The sequence below is a fragment of the Lepidochelys kempii genome, chromosome 21 (genome assembly GCF_965140265.1).
Source record: "Lepidochelys kempii isolate rLepKem1 chromosome 21, rLepKem1.hap2, whole genome shotgun sequence".
NCBI classification, from domain to species: domain Eukaryota; kingdom Metazoa; phylum Chordata; order Testudines; family Cheloniidae; genus Lepidochelys; species Lepidochelys kempii.
In genome coordinates this window covers 352859-366788 of record NC_133276.1, presented here as the reverse complement: position 1 = coordinate 366788, position 13930 = coordinate 352859, and the positions used below count along the sequence as shown (strand labels likewise).

Below are 13930 nucleotides of genomic sequence, written 5' to 3'. Positions count from 1 at the left end.
TCCCAACCCAGTCTGGTAGGTGGACAATGTGGGGGAGGGGGAGCTTACTTACTCCACGAACTGCACTTTAACTGCAAAGAGCTGCATGCAGCTCACAAGCCACCGTTTGGCCACACCTGATCTAGTGCATGTATTACAGTGCCTGTGGGATACTACTTGTCTCTAGCTGCACATATACAGCCCTTCTTACCAAAATGCCTCCAATGCTGTAATGTTCCATGAGTGCTTCCACAGGAAGGTGATACCTTTGGGAATAATACATTGCAGTGTCCCTTCCTATGCTGCAGTATTATTCTGCACAGTTGTAGAAGGATGGGCAGCAGATCTACTTCTAGACTTCGGGTTCAAATCCAGCCCAGACAGTGATGATCAAACAGGTACTATCAGCTGTCTGTCTGATGGTCAGTGAGGTCGCTGTCTGCTTCATGGGGTTAAGGAAGACCATGCTAGCCATCTCGTTGCACTCACTGCTATTGTTGGCTCTCACAAATACAGGCTATGGAATTCTGGTGGGAGAATGTGAAGATGTATGAGAATACCCTCATATTTATGGGTGTCTTTGGGATCAGGGCTCTCTACAGTTTCTCCCAATCTAGAGCACGTACTCAAGAGTATTTCTAATCACCAACAAATGTCTAGAGAACTGATTTCCTTTTAGTAACAACACATGACCTTTAGAATGCTTCCCCAGTTAAGGGTTTCGACTGGGACGGAACTGTCACTGTCAATCCTAATGGTTAGCAAGGTGATAAAGCACACAAAGTTGCCCTGACAGATACAATTATCTAATTTAGATAACTAAGACAAAATGGCTTACAAAGAACAAATGTTACTAAAATTAGCCATGTCATGCCAAAGGGCCTTTATACACAGTGAAGGAAAAAATTAGTTAATAGTCACTCATGAGACTGGTGGGAAGTTTCTCTGAAAATAACGGACAGGACAAATTATCAGAGGAATTGTGTGTGAGGCTCAAGACACAAGGGCCCTAATTTTCAGTAAGTCAATGGACTCAAAAGGTTTACTCGTATGATGGACTGGTGAATCAGGCCGAACATGCCCAAAACTCTGGCTGCAAAGCATTAGCTGAGCATGTAGTTGTATAATGATGATGATAATAGTAACCTAAAGCTAATGATTGACACATGATGACTAGCTTGGAATCTTCCACTGCAGACTTCAGTCTGTATATGAGTGTTTTATTGGACTTTTGGGTTTCATAAATCCTAACTCACTGGCACAAGGCACTGACTGTAAGAGGCTAAACCCTCACACAGAGGCCTCGGCCACTGTCTGACCAGAAAATCACAGCTGAGGGCTCAGGGTGAAATTCACTCCATGAATGTGAAGCCTTCCTATTTGGGGTGGATGGCAAGTGAAATTCACTCCCTCTCCTCCCCACCCCAATCCAGAGCCAGGGTGCTGGGCTGCCATGCAGCTACCACTTTAGGCACAGGAATAGCATCATAATATTCACTTTTTGTTCACAGTAAAAAAGATGTCCGTTTATACTGCAGTGCATAGGGAGATCTCTAAAAATCTGTTACCGCCTGAGATCAGTCATACCTTGTGTAGCATGTAACATGGAAGCACAGAAGTGTTGTATAAAATTAAAACTGGGAAGTAGACCTGGGTGAATAACTAACTGACTTTTTGCTTCGGTAGCAGTTCTGAAAAATCAGGAAAACTCTGTTTGACCTGAACAGAATCTGAAACTTTTCAGAATTTTCACTCAATTGAAAAAGTCAGTTTTGGATCAAACAAAATGTTTGTTTCTGAGCATTTTCAATGGCTAAATTCACAAACTGGCCAGAGGAGGAGGAGTTTGTGCTGGCCCCCCGCCCCCCCAACCTTTGGCCCAGTGGTTTGGGAACTTGCGGCTTGGTTATACGTGCGAGTTAGAGCACATTAAAGCAGCCCTGGGCGCCCTAGCTCACTACCCGTCCACACTGGCAAGGCACATAGAGCACTCTGACTCCACGGCTAGAGCACTCCTGGTACTCCACCTCAGCAAAAAGATTAACGCTTGTTGCGCCTTGGCTGCAATGCCTGGGCGTCAGTGTGAACGAGGTGTTGCATTACTGCGCTCTGATCAGCCTCTGGAAACATCCCATAATCCCCTTAAGTCAAGTGGCCACTCTTCTCATTGTTTTGAACTCACTGTAGGAATGCGGTTATGCCCTTTCAAAGTTCCGTTTCTGACATCCGGCATGCTTATCTGCTCTGAGACAAAGCAACCATTACTGTGGAATGCTGTGTGTGTGTGTGGGGGGGGGTCTGCTGCTGTCTGAAAAAAACCCTCTCTCTCCCCACCCCCCACACACAACACACTCCCTGTCACACTCCACCCCCCTCCCCCATTTGAAAAGTACGTTGCAGCCACTTGCATGCTGGGATAGCTACCACAATGCACTGCTCTCTGTGGCCTTTGCAAGAGCTGCTAATGTGGCCACGCCAGTGCGTTTGTAGCTGTCAGTGTGGACAGATTGTAGTGCTTTCCCTACTATGCTCTGCGAAGGCTGGTTTAACTCAAAGCGCTCTACATCTGCACATATAGCCATATCCTTACCTGTGATGTGAGAGACATGGGTTCAAACTCCTCCTCTGCAACAACGTCGACCCAGGTCTCCCCTGTCTGAGGTGAATGCTCCAATCCCCAGGCTATTGAGTATTCTGAGGCAGCTCGCTCTCTCCAGTTGAAGCTGTTCAACTTTATATAAATATTAATTGGAGCAGGGGGATTCAGAAACTTTTCTCCCCCCCACATGCCCCTCCTCCAGTGAGTGTCTTAACCATCAGGCTTAGAGTAATTGTCTCTGCCTCAGTGACTATTTGAGGTTATCAGGGACGGGAGGAGCATGAACACCACAACCTTCAACCCTCCTGTTAAGTCTCCTTGTGAATCTAGATTGAAAATTGCTTTTGTCCTAAACTATTTGGTGAATGTCTGCCAAATTTGTGACTAGTTTCAAGTTGACCAAAATGCATTTTTTGGCAAATAAACTATTTGTCCAAAAATTTTTGCCCAGTTCTACAAATAAGTCATGATCAGAATCTCTTGGGCAAACAGATTCCATCATTGTAAAATTTCTCCAAAACTTTATTTTAGAAAAACATTCTTCAAATACACAACCTCCAGGAAATGCTGACGTAATCCTCATGGTATTGATATTTTTTTGTTTGTTTCAATTCTTCATTCTCCATTCACTCTTTATCCAAACAAGGAATTTTTACCTCCTACCAAAGTCTCTCTCAAACTTTCATGTGGCTTTTACATTTTGTAAAAGCCACAGAAGTTTTTCAACAGGATGGGAATTCTATTCCATGTGAACATTATTACACTTGTTTGTAATTGGGAATTCAGAGAAGGAAAATAGATCAGCAGTGAACAGAGATCAGAGTTTGCAATGTAGTAGGCCCTACAAAACCAGAAGCTAGATGAAGATCATAAAATCCTTATGATGAAATCAAAAACAATGAAATTGTATTGGAAATGATGCCAAGATGTGAAAGACGAAACAGATTTGTTCATGAAAAGGGATTAAAAACTTGAATAGAAGAGATCCCCAAATAAGCCTGTACCCTGCAAGAGGAAGATGCTGCTCTGCTGATACAAGGCTTTCTAAAACCTACAGAAATACTGTTAATACTTAAATAGAATATTAGTTGCATTTACAGAAATGTTGTTCAAAGATCTCAAATTATTTTATAAACAATAATTAATTAGGCCTCACAACAGACATATGAGGTACCAGTAGGAATTATTTGTGGCAAGTCAGTGGCAGAGTCCAGAATGTAACCTAGGAATCCTGTCTAGCAGTTTGCTTCTCTAGTCACTAGATACGCTCCCTTGCTTTTCTTTACTTCAAGGAGATTCTTTCCTATTTCTAAATGAGAGATCTGTTTCCCAAATGAGACATTGGGGGGGCTTCTTGTTCTTAGCAAATGAATTCCCTCTTTGTTCACTCACGTTACAGCCCTGAAAAATAACCTCCTAATTTGAAAAAGGTAACAAAAAATACTCATGAATGCTTCAGAGATGTACTACCTCACCTTCCAGTGCACTTGATGTATGAAACAGCCAATAGCATCCCACTGCAGTATTGTTGACTCTCTGGGTTGTATGCTTTTTATTTCAGGGTTTTATGGTTTTGTGTGACTCACTGTATTACAAATCCACATGAGCTTTAGGCATGATATTTTAATGTAAAATTTAAATGTTAATGATCTAACTTAAATCAACAAAGCCTTTGTTAATATTTCAAAGGGCTTTGAAATGCTCTATAAATGTGGAAAATATTGTTTGGAACATGAGTTCTGCAGATGACCAGGTACCACTGGGTGTAATGAGTTAAACAAACTGAACCTGGAATATAGTTCTTAAATATTGCTTTAATTCAGGTGATAAAATATTTTAATTTGAGTAGAAGAATGAAAAAGCAAATAAAACCCCAAACCAACTCATTTAACTTATATCAAATCCCAAATAATTTGGACCCATCACTAGTAGGTTGAATTCTGTGCTCTCGTTTACATCCAGGAAATCCTATGCAAGTGTATTGGTTCCAACTGACCAACCCTACATATGCAATGGGGAACATAAAAAGCACACTGCTCTACAAAAGGTGACATATAGGGACCTAACATGCATGCTTGTGCCTATTCTTGATGTGAAGCTTGAGTCCATTCTAGCGATTGTACAGGAATAGAGACCCAATACCATTTTTCTTGTTACTTTTTAAATATAAATATCCCAATAATTTCAAAGCAACCATGCATCAGAATACTCAAAGCAATTACTCCATCTGGTACCTGTGATAACATTTTCTTTTAGAAAATTAAGATTCTATTGCTTCAGTTTAATCCAGGGAAAAAGGTAATTTTTAGGGATTTCATGTTGGTTTTTGGTGACCTCCAAATAAATTGTCAAATAAATGAAAGTCTCATGTTCCCTGTCTCTGCACAAACAAGCCCCATTTAAATCTCATGCAATTTTGAAATGACCAGTTGTGAATCCCTAAGAGGGATTATAGCTGAATTACCCACAAGAAAACGACAATCTTGGAAATGCTACCAGAATACAGTATAATCTGTATTACAATTGTAACATTCTCTGGAGCCACAAGCAGTTCCTCATGAGAACAAGGCTCTCCTGCCATATTGGGTAGTTCACCAAGAAAAACATCAGATAATAAAAGCAATTTGTACTGATACTTTGGCTCTTCTGGACATCATCAGAAAGAAAACGAGCAAAAAAAGTCCAGCTTTGAGTTCTCCGCTTGCAGTATACAAGCGGACCCACTGAAGTGCTCTCTCGGTAGACCGGGGCACATTGCACATAGTGGGGTGTTCCCAGAATTCATGCTTTCTGTGACTTTGTAGTTTGCATGTTTTTGCTACCATGAAGATGTGGTATTTGCATAAATCTGAAGACCTTTTTAAATTTTTTTTTAAAGCCTCATACCTCATATTTTCTGTCTGTATTCTATCCTGGACTGTCTTTACATTGCTCCTTTGTTTTTGATTAATTATCAGCCGAGTACACCACTGTCATTCCTATCTGTGTAAATCTGCAGGATGTTTGTGCAGCTGATGCTGTTACTTGGCACTCTTATATTTACTGTTCTTGCATTTTTTCCACTTTGCCCTCATCAGCACTGACTTCCCCTCTCCCTGCTGGGTGCTCATCGGCACCAACTTCCCGCCCCTGGCCTTGCCCCCTTTCCACCCCCTTCCCCCAAGTCCCCACCCCTTCTCTGCCTCCACCCCTGAGCACACCATGTCCCCCTCCCTCTGGGAAAGTCCTAAGCACCGCCAAACAGCTGTAAGGAGGTGTGTGTCCCGGAGGGAAGCACTGGGAGGAGGAGGGAGGCGTGCTTGGGAGGAGGCAAGGCAGGGGAACTTGGCTGCTGGTGGGAGCTGAGCACCCGCTAATTTTTCCCCATGGGTGCTCCATGCAAATGAACAGATTCTACATGGCCCTTACTCTGGTGCTAGATGTGGGAGTAAGAAAGGGTAATTCTTTCCCCAATCTGCATCATCCATTGCAGGGCCAAGCTAGATGGCAGACCCTCTTCCCTAGTGACCCCCTAGATAGGGTGACCAGATGTCCTGATTTTATAGGAACAGTTCTGATATTTGGAGCTTTGTCTTGTATAGGCGCCTATTACCCCCACTCTCACTCTGATTTTCATTTTTTTTTTTTTGCACGTGCTATCTGGTCACCCTACCCTCAGGACTGCTCTACTTGTTTGCTGGGATGTATGGCACCCAAAGGAGCAGGGATGTCACTCCACGTTGCCCCTCCACCCCCGCACAAACCAGTGAAGGAAGAAGGCTGCATGCCCCCAAGGGATGTAGCAGCACAAACACAACTTCACACTGGGGAACTCTGGGAGACATTGGGTATCCCAGTGATTCTTCTGGGGCAGTACAGAGCTGCAGCTCCCCAGCCTAAAAGGCAGTCTAGTCCTTACACTGAAGGTCCACATGGCTGTGAGAGCTGTCCAGTTCATTGAGCAGCACACTCAATAGGCATGACAGTTACTTTCCAGTATGAAATTTACGTCTAGGAACATTTAAAACAATCCTCCAGACCCTAAAGAGCCCTGCCCCACCTACACCACCTGGCTCCTCCCCTGACTCTGTTCCCATTTCTTGGACTGCTGCATTCAGGCTTCCTGTGCTCTGTCCAAGTATCTCCGCTGACAAACTCCCTTCGGCTCCAGCCTCTGTACTTCCCTCCATGCCCACCCACAACGTTTGGGGAAGCCTCTCCTTTAATGTTGGCCAAGCTCCCGCCTCCTTTCACACACACTGAAACACCTCTCTTCTGTGAAGAGTTCCTGCTCTGCTGACCAATCTCCTCCTGTCCCGCACTCCCCTGTTTTCTGGTGCTTTTAGGCTACAGAGTCTTTGCTGGAGGGACTCATTTGTTCTCCTTGTCACCAGCACACAATGTCATGTACAACTGTGGTGTTCTACGCATGGCAGGAACCACACAGTCAGGCGATAAGTCACTAAACATCTCCATTTTCACAGTGAAAACTTCATTCAGAAAGATTCTTGACTTCCGTTGGGATGTAACAAGAACCTGACAGTGAATCCGGTCAGGCCAGAAATACTCAGCCCCACTGTCTTCATCGGTGGAAACCCCAATACCATGTGAAAGTGTCAGGCCACACAGAGGCAAGGAGGTGCTGCCCAGAATACCAGCTAATGCTTCCAGGGAGTAAGGAAAGTTTGAACTGAGTTCATATCTTAGCTTCTGGGCTCTTGGGAGTGGACCCAGTGTGGTGTGGGAGTTCTTTCTGTACCATGTCTGAGCTTGAGGGAAAGGAGCAGCTGCAAGCCTTTCATGGCAAGAGGGTTTCTCACCCACCAAGAACGTTAGGAGGAACTTGAAAAGGGGTTGACTCTGAATCAGAACTCCAACTACAATTGTTGGGGTCTGAGAAACACTGATTTACACAGGTGCAGAGGGGGTGCAAACTGTGACTGTTATGTTATGGGGTGAGATTATACTAATATGAATAATGTACACAGATGATGAGCCCTGCTGCCTGACGGTCAGTGTTCAGCATCCAGCCCAAAGACTTCAGGAAGGGTTTTGGGGAGTTTCTGTCCAGCTCTGCTGATCCCACATCAACTTACTCCGAAGGATCAGATGAAATGCTCCTTAGAGGGGGCCCAATCCTCATTTACACTGAGGCTACTTTTACATTTATGCCCGCTACAAGGCAACATAAAGGGGCCTTTGTGTATATGAGAATCAGACTGCTGAGCAACTTCTGCTTACAAACAGGAAATGTTACCCTATTTATAAGGGCTTGGACTAACTGTCATCCTCAATATCCTTATAAATCTACAATTGGCAACAGAAGTTCCTGGTAGCAATATTTGTAGGCTTTTTATTATTTGTTTGGTTTCAGTAGTTTGTAGAGATTGAATGCATCCTACAAAATACTTGGAAAGTCAGGAACCTCTTGCTGTCATCAAGGGTTTTTTGTTTTTGTTAAGCATTTTGTAAGGTAATGTTCAATCTACTTTAGCTCAGGGTAGATACTGCTATCTGAATACTGGAGGTTTTTTACCATATTCCTCCAGAAATATGGCTTTTCAGTGTAGGCTAAATTATTCCTGGTGTTTAAATTGTAAAGTATTGGTGGTGGTTTTGCTGCACAGTTTTGCAGTGCTGCAGCTATACCTCTCACTGATCATCTGACTGTGCTGGGCTCTAAAATGTAGTAACTCAGCAAAGAATGGAGCAGATCAGATACGTAGTGTTACCGTGCTCACCTATGCCCTGCCTAGATTTGGTATGATATGATTCTCTTCCTCATAGCTCTTTTGCTGTATTAGATATAAACCTTTCTCCATTGTCACAGGAAGATCACTCTATGGTACGGCTATGGAAATCCTCGGGATTGGGGTGACCTGTCTTTTGAAAGTGATGGAAATAATCCTAACTCTTTATGTGCATTAAAGGAGCCTGGCAGAAGCAAGTTATGCTAATACCTCTGTCCCCCGTTAGAAAGTGGAACCTGCAAGCAGACGAGGAGAGACTAGACAGCAACCATAGGAAGAGGGTTAAGCACCAGACCCCAGAAAGATAACTTGAACAGCAACACAATCTTCAGAATTTATTCCAAATTCTTCTCTCAAACTGATTTTGCCCAACTTGATTGTCATGCACATTGTGTAAAGAGTTGTCACTTTGGATGGGCTATCACCAGCAGGAGAGTGAATTTGTGTGGGGGGGTGGAGGGTGAGAAAACCTGGATTTGTGCTGGAAATGGCCCACCTGATGATCACTTTAGATAAGCTATTACCAGCAGGACAGTGGGGTGGGAGGAGGTATTGTTTCATATTCTCTGTGTATATATAAAGCCTGCTGCAGTTTCCACGATATGCATCTGAGGAAGTGAGCTGTAGCTCACGAAAGCTTATGCTCAAATAAATTGGTTAGTCTCTAAGGTGCCACAAGTACTCCTTTTCTTCTCTCAAACTGATCACTAAAATGTTGACATTTACCTTTTCAATTCAAAAACATATGGGCCTGATTCTCATTTAGTCAGGTCCCTCCACACCTCCGTGGGTATAAATATAATTTTACCAAAGCATGTAAAGGGGGCTGAGTGTAACTGAGAGTCAGGCTCTGTACATTTAAAGGAAGTATTAATGCATTTGGTTTCACAGACTTAACATTTAGAGGCCAGGTCCTCAGGACTGACATCATCACTTGTAGATTTCTCCACAGTGGGAGAATGCTTGGTTATCCATTGAAAACAGTTTTGCAGATATCCACAAAGCTGCTCCCTGATGGCCAGCAAAATCCTCATCAGGATCTTCACAAAATATGATTTGGCTGAGAGCCTTAGTATGAACTAAGGAAGAGGGATTATTTCAACTCAGTAGCTCTCAGATGTGTATGGTTACTTAAAATGTTTTTTGTTACATTCAGGGAACAATTGCACTTGCACTTGAAGCCAGTTACCATGCATATGTAAGGAGACTGTTGGCCCCTTACTAAAACTTAGTGGGCTTTTTGGTTGGCCCTCTCCCAGTACCATGGGAAAAGGCCAATGGGAAATCAGGAGCCTGAGACTGATGGTCCCCAGGGCCAATGGGGAGGGGCCAACCTCCAGGTCAGCCCGATTGACAGGGCAGACGGGCCAATGAGGGAGTCAGGAGCCCGGGGTCCCGTCCTCCGTGTGCGCTGGAGCTGCCTGAGGCAGCGCAGGGCCGAGCTAAGGGGAGCGGGGGCCCGAGCTGAGCCGGGAGCAGAGCCAGAAAGGAGCAGCCCAGAGGGCCGGGCCGGGCCGGGAGCAGAGCCGCGCCGGCCGGCCGGAGGGGCGCCTGGGGAGCCGCGCTGAGGCCGGGGCCGAGGCCGGGGCCGTCCGGAGCCGCGTGCGGTGAGCAGCTGGGGACTGCGAGGGGGGACCCCAGGCCGAGGGCCCAGCGCAGGGAGAGGTCACCAGCCCAGGGGTCTCCCAGGCCGGACCGGGAGGGGGGCCGTGACCCCGACGGGCGGAGGGGGCAACACTGGGGGAAGGGCCCTGCCACCTAGAGCCTGAGGGTGGCTCCGGCCAGAGCAAGTGTCCGACCCGCCGGGCTGCCAACTTTCTGACCGAACGAAACCGAACACCCTTGCCCCGCCCCTTCTCCGAGGCCCCGCCCCTTCTCTGAGGCCCCGCCCCCTCCATCTCCCCCCCTCCCCCACTCGCTCTGTTTCACCGGGCTGGGGAGGGCCCTTTCTCAACTGGGTGTTTGGGTGAAAACTGGACACCTGGCAACTCACCCGCGGCGTCCCTGCCGCGCGGCCAGGGCCTGGGACGTGCGAGGGACGGACTGACCTTCCCTTGCAGCCCAGAGGCGGCTGGTGGTGTGTCCCCGGCCCACCGAGGGGGTGACGTGGTTTCCTGTAACCGGCCCATTTGTCCTTATTTTGTTTGTTGGTTGCTGTTTAATCAGTCGTGTTTGCTTTGAACCACTCTATGTAATGAGCAGTGGGTCAGGGACGTGGCCGGGGCGGAGAGACCCCCCCACCGTGGGGACACCCTAGCCACTGTCCTAAGTGACCACGACAAGACTGGGGGTCCAGCCCCCCCCAGGGATCCTGGGCCTGGCCTTGTTGGGGTTATGAGGACTCTGCCCCACGGGAGGGAGGAAGGGGAGTCCTTGAGGGCAGGCAGGCCTCTGGGTAAAGGGAGTGGGAGCAAGGACTCAGATCCTTTCACTAGCCAATTCCACAAAGGTGGTGTATAATCCAGGAAAGTTCCCCAGGATAGCAGGACCATTCCCCTGCTTACACATCTTTTTCAGTCCAGCGGATTGAGCACTTGCTTCCTCACACTGCACCTCCAGTATTGGTTACACAGTTATGGTTAAAATCTCCACTGTCTCTCCTCATTCACTTTAGCTTTCTGAAACCTTTGCCTTTGTTGCCAAACTTTTGCATGCTTGGACTCTGCCTGAGGGGAGGGAGTAATGGGGTTGGGCTGAGGGAGTTATACCAGTTTTCCACTGATTTCCCTGCAAGAATTTGTGTAGATTGCTAGCAAACATCATCTGGAAGTGGAATGGAGCATTCTGAAGTAAATCAGAAGGCTGGCTTGAGTGCTTGGTAGCTTCTGTTCCTGTTTATAGGAATGAAACCCATAAAGGATGTTACTAAGACACTTACAATACTTTTTATTCTACATTGGGAACCCACATTTCTCCTCTGAGTTGATTATAGACTTTATCACTTTTGACAACCCTTTGGCAAATTGAAAAAGACGTGGTTCCTTGAGGCACGTGTTGGATTCTTAATCTGCCCCAAATTGTGCAATGAGAATTTTATTGACAGCACTTCTGTAACTGAATCATCCTTATTTCCAGCTCCCTTGTAGTTGTGCATTTTTAATTTTATCTGTGAACTTGCTTTGATGTAGCATGTGTGATATTTCCTATTTCATCACATTTGTAACATAGGAAATTCCATACAAACCTAATGCCCCTGACACAATCTCACACTTACTGCATTCAGGAGTGAATTATCATAACTGTATCCAACTTGGTGCAATACTCTTTAATTACCAACCACATAGTAATTAAAGTTTACAACACAAGGTTGCCTTTCAAATTATGTATCTGGGGTTTAACATCTGTTCTTATAGTTGTACTATGTACTGTAACACATGCCACTAAATGCAGGCAACAGAAACATGAGCAGGGTTCATTGTTCCAGTAGAAGCAATTACTTCTCTTCCTATGCACCACTGAACATCACAGTAAATGCTGAAGAGTGCCTCCTGCCCATAAGGCTTTCACCAGCACAAGCCTAAAGCTAATCTCCTTGTTTCACTTCAGAATGCTGAATATTTCTTGTCATTTTCCTTAAACAAAAGGAAAGTTCACTAAAATGCTCCCTCTTCCTGTCTGTTTTGCTGTTTGTTTGAATGGAAATGTGAGAAGGAAATACAAGAACTTATTCACGGGTTTAATTAGATGTTCTAGAGAACTCACTTCTGTTTTACCTTATCCCCCACACTCTGATTCCCAGCACAAATCTGTGGTGCATCATTACAGGAGCCTGCCCACTCTGAGTGGGCTTGGTGCAAAATTCTATCAGATCTCTTACTGACACTGTTTTAAGTCTTGGCTATTTAGCACTGCATAGCCCTGGGACAGGATTACTTGAATGCACAAGCAGCACCATTGCTAGAATGTATAGCTCTATTACATTTTTTTTTTAGATAATATAAATACAACATCTAAATCATTTGTTTATCTAGCCTGGTGCTGGACTCTGCCAAACATGGCGTTTACATTTAATCAGACTTACTTCAGAGTTCAATATTCCCTTGGATGGTGATCTGTAGGGCACTTGGTGATGGTGTACAGGCAGCTGGCTAGTCACAGATTGATGTTTCCCTTCCTGTTACCACATGATACTTCATAGTAGAAGCAGCTAAAAATGCATCAATACTTTTCCATGTAAGCAGTTCCAGTCGTTTGTTTTTCAATTAGCTGTCCACAAACTCCTTCTCTGCAGGTCACTAAGGCTAAGCATGGGTGCACATAGGAATGATCAGGCAGCAAAAATACTGAACAGTGAACAGATCAGATTAGTAAACCAGACCTTTCTAAACGTATGACACACTGAATCTGATTTATCCTCTAACAAAGATTAAGAGGATCCACAATTTTAAGGATATAAAGTTGTGACCGTCCTGGTGGATCAAACTCTTCTTTTCAGTGTTGAATGAAGTGATTCCAATACACGTAATTTAAATGAGTTCACAAATTTTTCTGGGAGCTTTCTTAATAAAAAAGCATCAATTGGGATGATGCTCAGGGTAAGCCACGACTGCATTATAGAGATGTGCACAAACCCAAATGTCAAGACCATACACATTTTATAGCTCCACAGCAGCAATTAGGCAAAGTCTGATGGAAAATCCATATTTCAATCTACCGTCAGTCTGTATTAGACAGTAAAATAATCAGTCACATTTGAAGTTTGCCATCATTATATCTTTCATTATTCACTGTAAAAAGTTTATAATTTTTGGCAGGGGGAGGGGAAGAAGGGGTCTATCTGGGTATATTATATAAACTTCAAGGAGTTTTATTTTAATACATTGTTGGACCAAGGCATTAACCAACAGTCCTGAATAGTCTCAGTTGTTGTAATGACATTCTATTGTGAATGGGAGGGGAGGTAGGTCACACAAGTGTGAAGGGAAAGAAGAGATGTACAAGATAATCTCTGTATTAAAATGCGGTCTACCGTACAAAAATGTTTCAGAACACCTGCCCTGGGAACTGGTCCTAGAAACCTATGTGGTGTTGAATAGTCAGGGCCTAGGCTGTGCTCACAATCAATGCCACAAGAATGAACCTTCTCCTTGGCCATTTTCTATTTGTATTACAATTTTCACCAGAGCAATGAGACCTCCAGAACTGTAGAATAATCCACACAACAGGAGAAATAAACTATGGAGGAGACTTTCAAAGACATGAATGCAAGTTTGTTCTTTGAAAATCTTCCCCCAGCCTATAAAAAGGCCTGATATGTTCTATCTGACAACACTATTTCTGCTTTTGCCTGTTTTCTCGTGGGTGAACTTGAGTTTGAAAAGGATAAGCAAATCATTGTGTTAAGCAAAAGTCTCAGTTTATGCAGGTCACTTTCTGCCTACTGTAAAGTAAAAAAAATCTCAAGAGTTAAAAGAACAAAAAATGTTTCAGAGAATATACTTCCTATGCCCAGGATACCAGAGTTTCAAAGTGCCATCGAAAAGTAATTTTGATTACTTTCTTTGATTAGGTTACTAAGCTCTTACTAGGCATATAGAGCAATTAACTTTAAAATCTTAACATAGAACATAAAATCAGCCATTTTCCAGCATGAAAAATGTGTCTGCCTCCTGGCAAATTATTT

The 13930-nt window shown here is 44.4% G+C and overlaps 1 protein-coding gene across 4 annotated transcripts in view; it reads right to left on the bottom strand.

The window, feature by feature from the left end:
• The window catches only part of NGF (nerve growth factor), a 48519-nt gene that overhangs the window by 14434 nt on the left and 20155 nt on the right, over positions 1 to 13930 (bottom strand). The window contains exon 1 of one of the 4 annotated variants that reach the window (XM_073319533.1): positions 12329 to 12435. The exons of the other annotated variants lie outside the window; for them this stretch is intronic. The gene's annotated coding sequence lies outside the window, so the exon portion shown is untranslated. Of the gene's footprint in view, positions 1 to 12328; positions 12436 to 13930 lie in introns of those variants that run through there. 4 annotated transcript variants of the gene reach the window in all.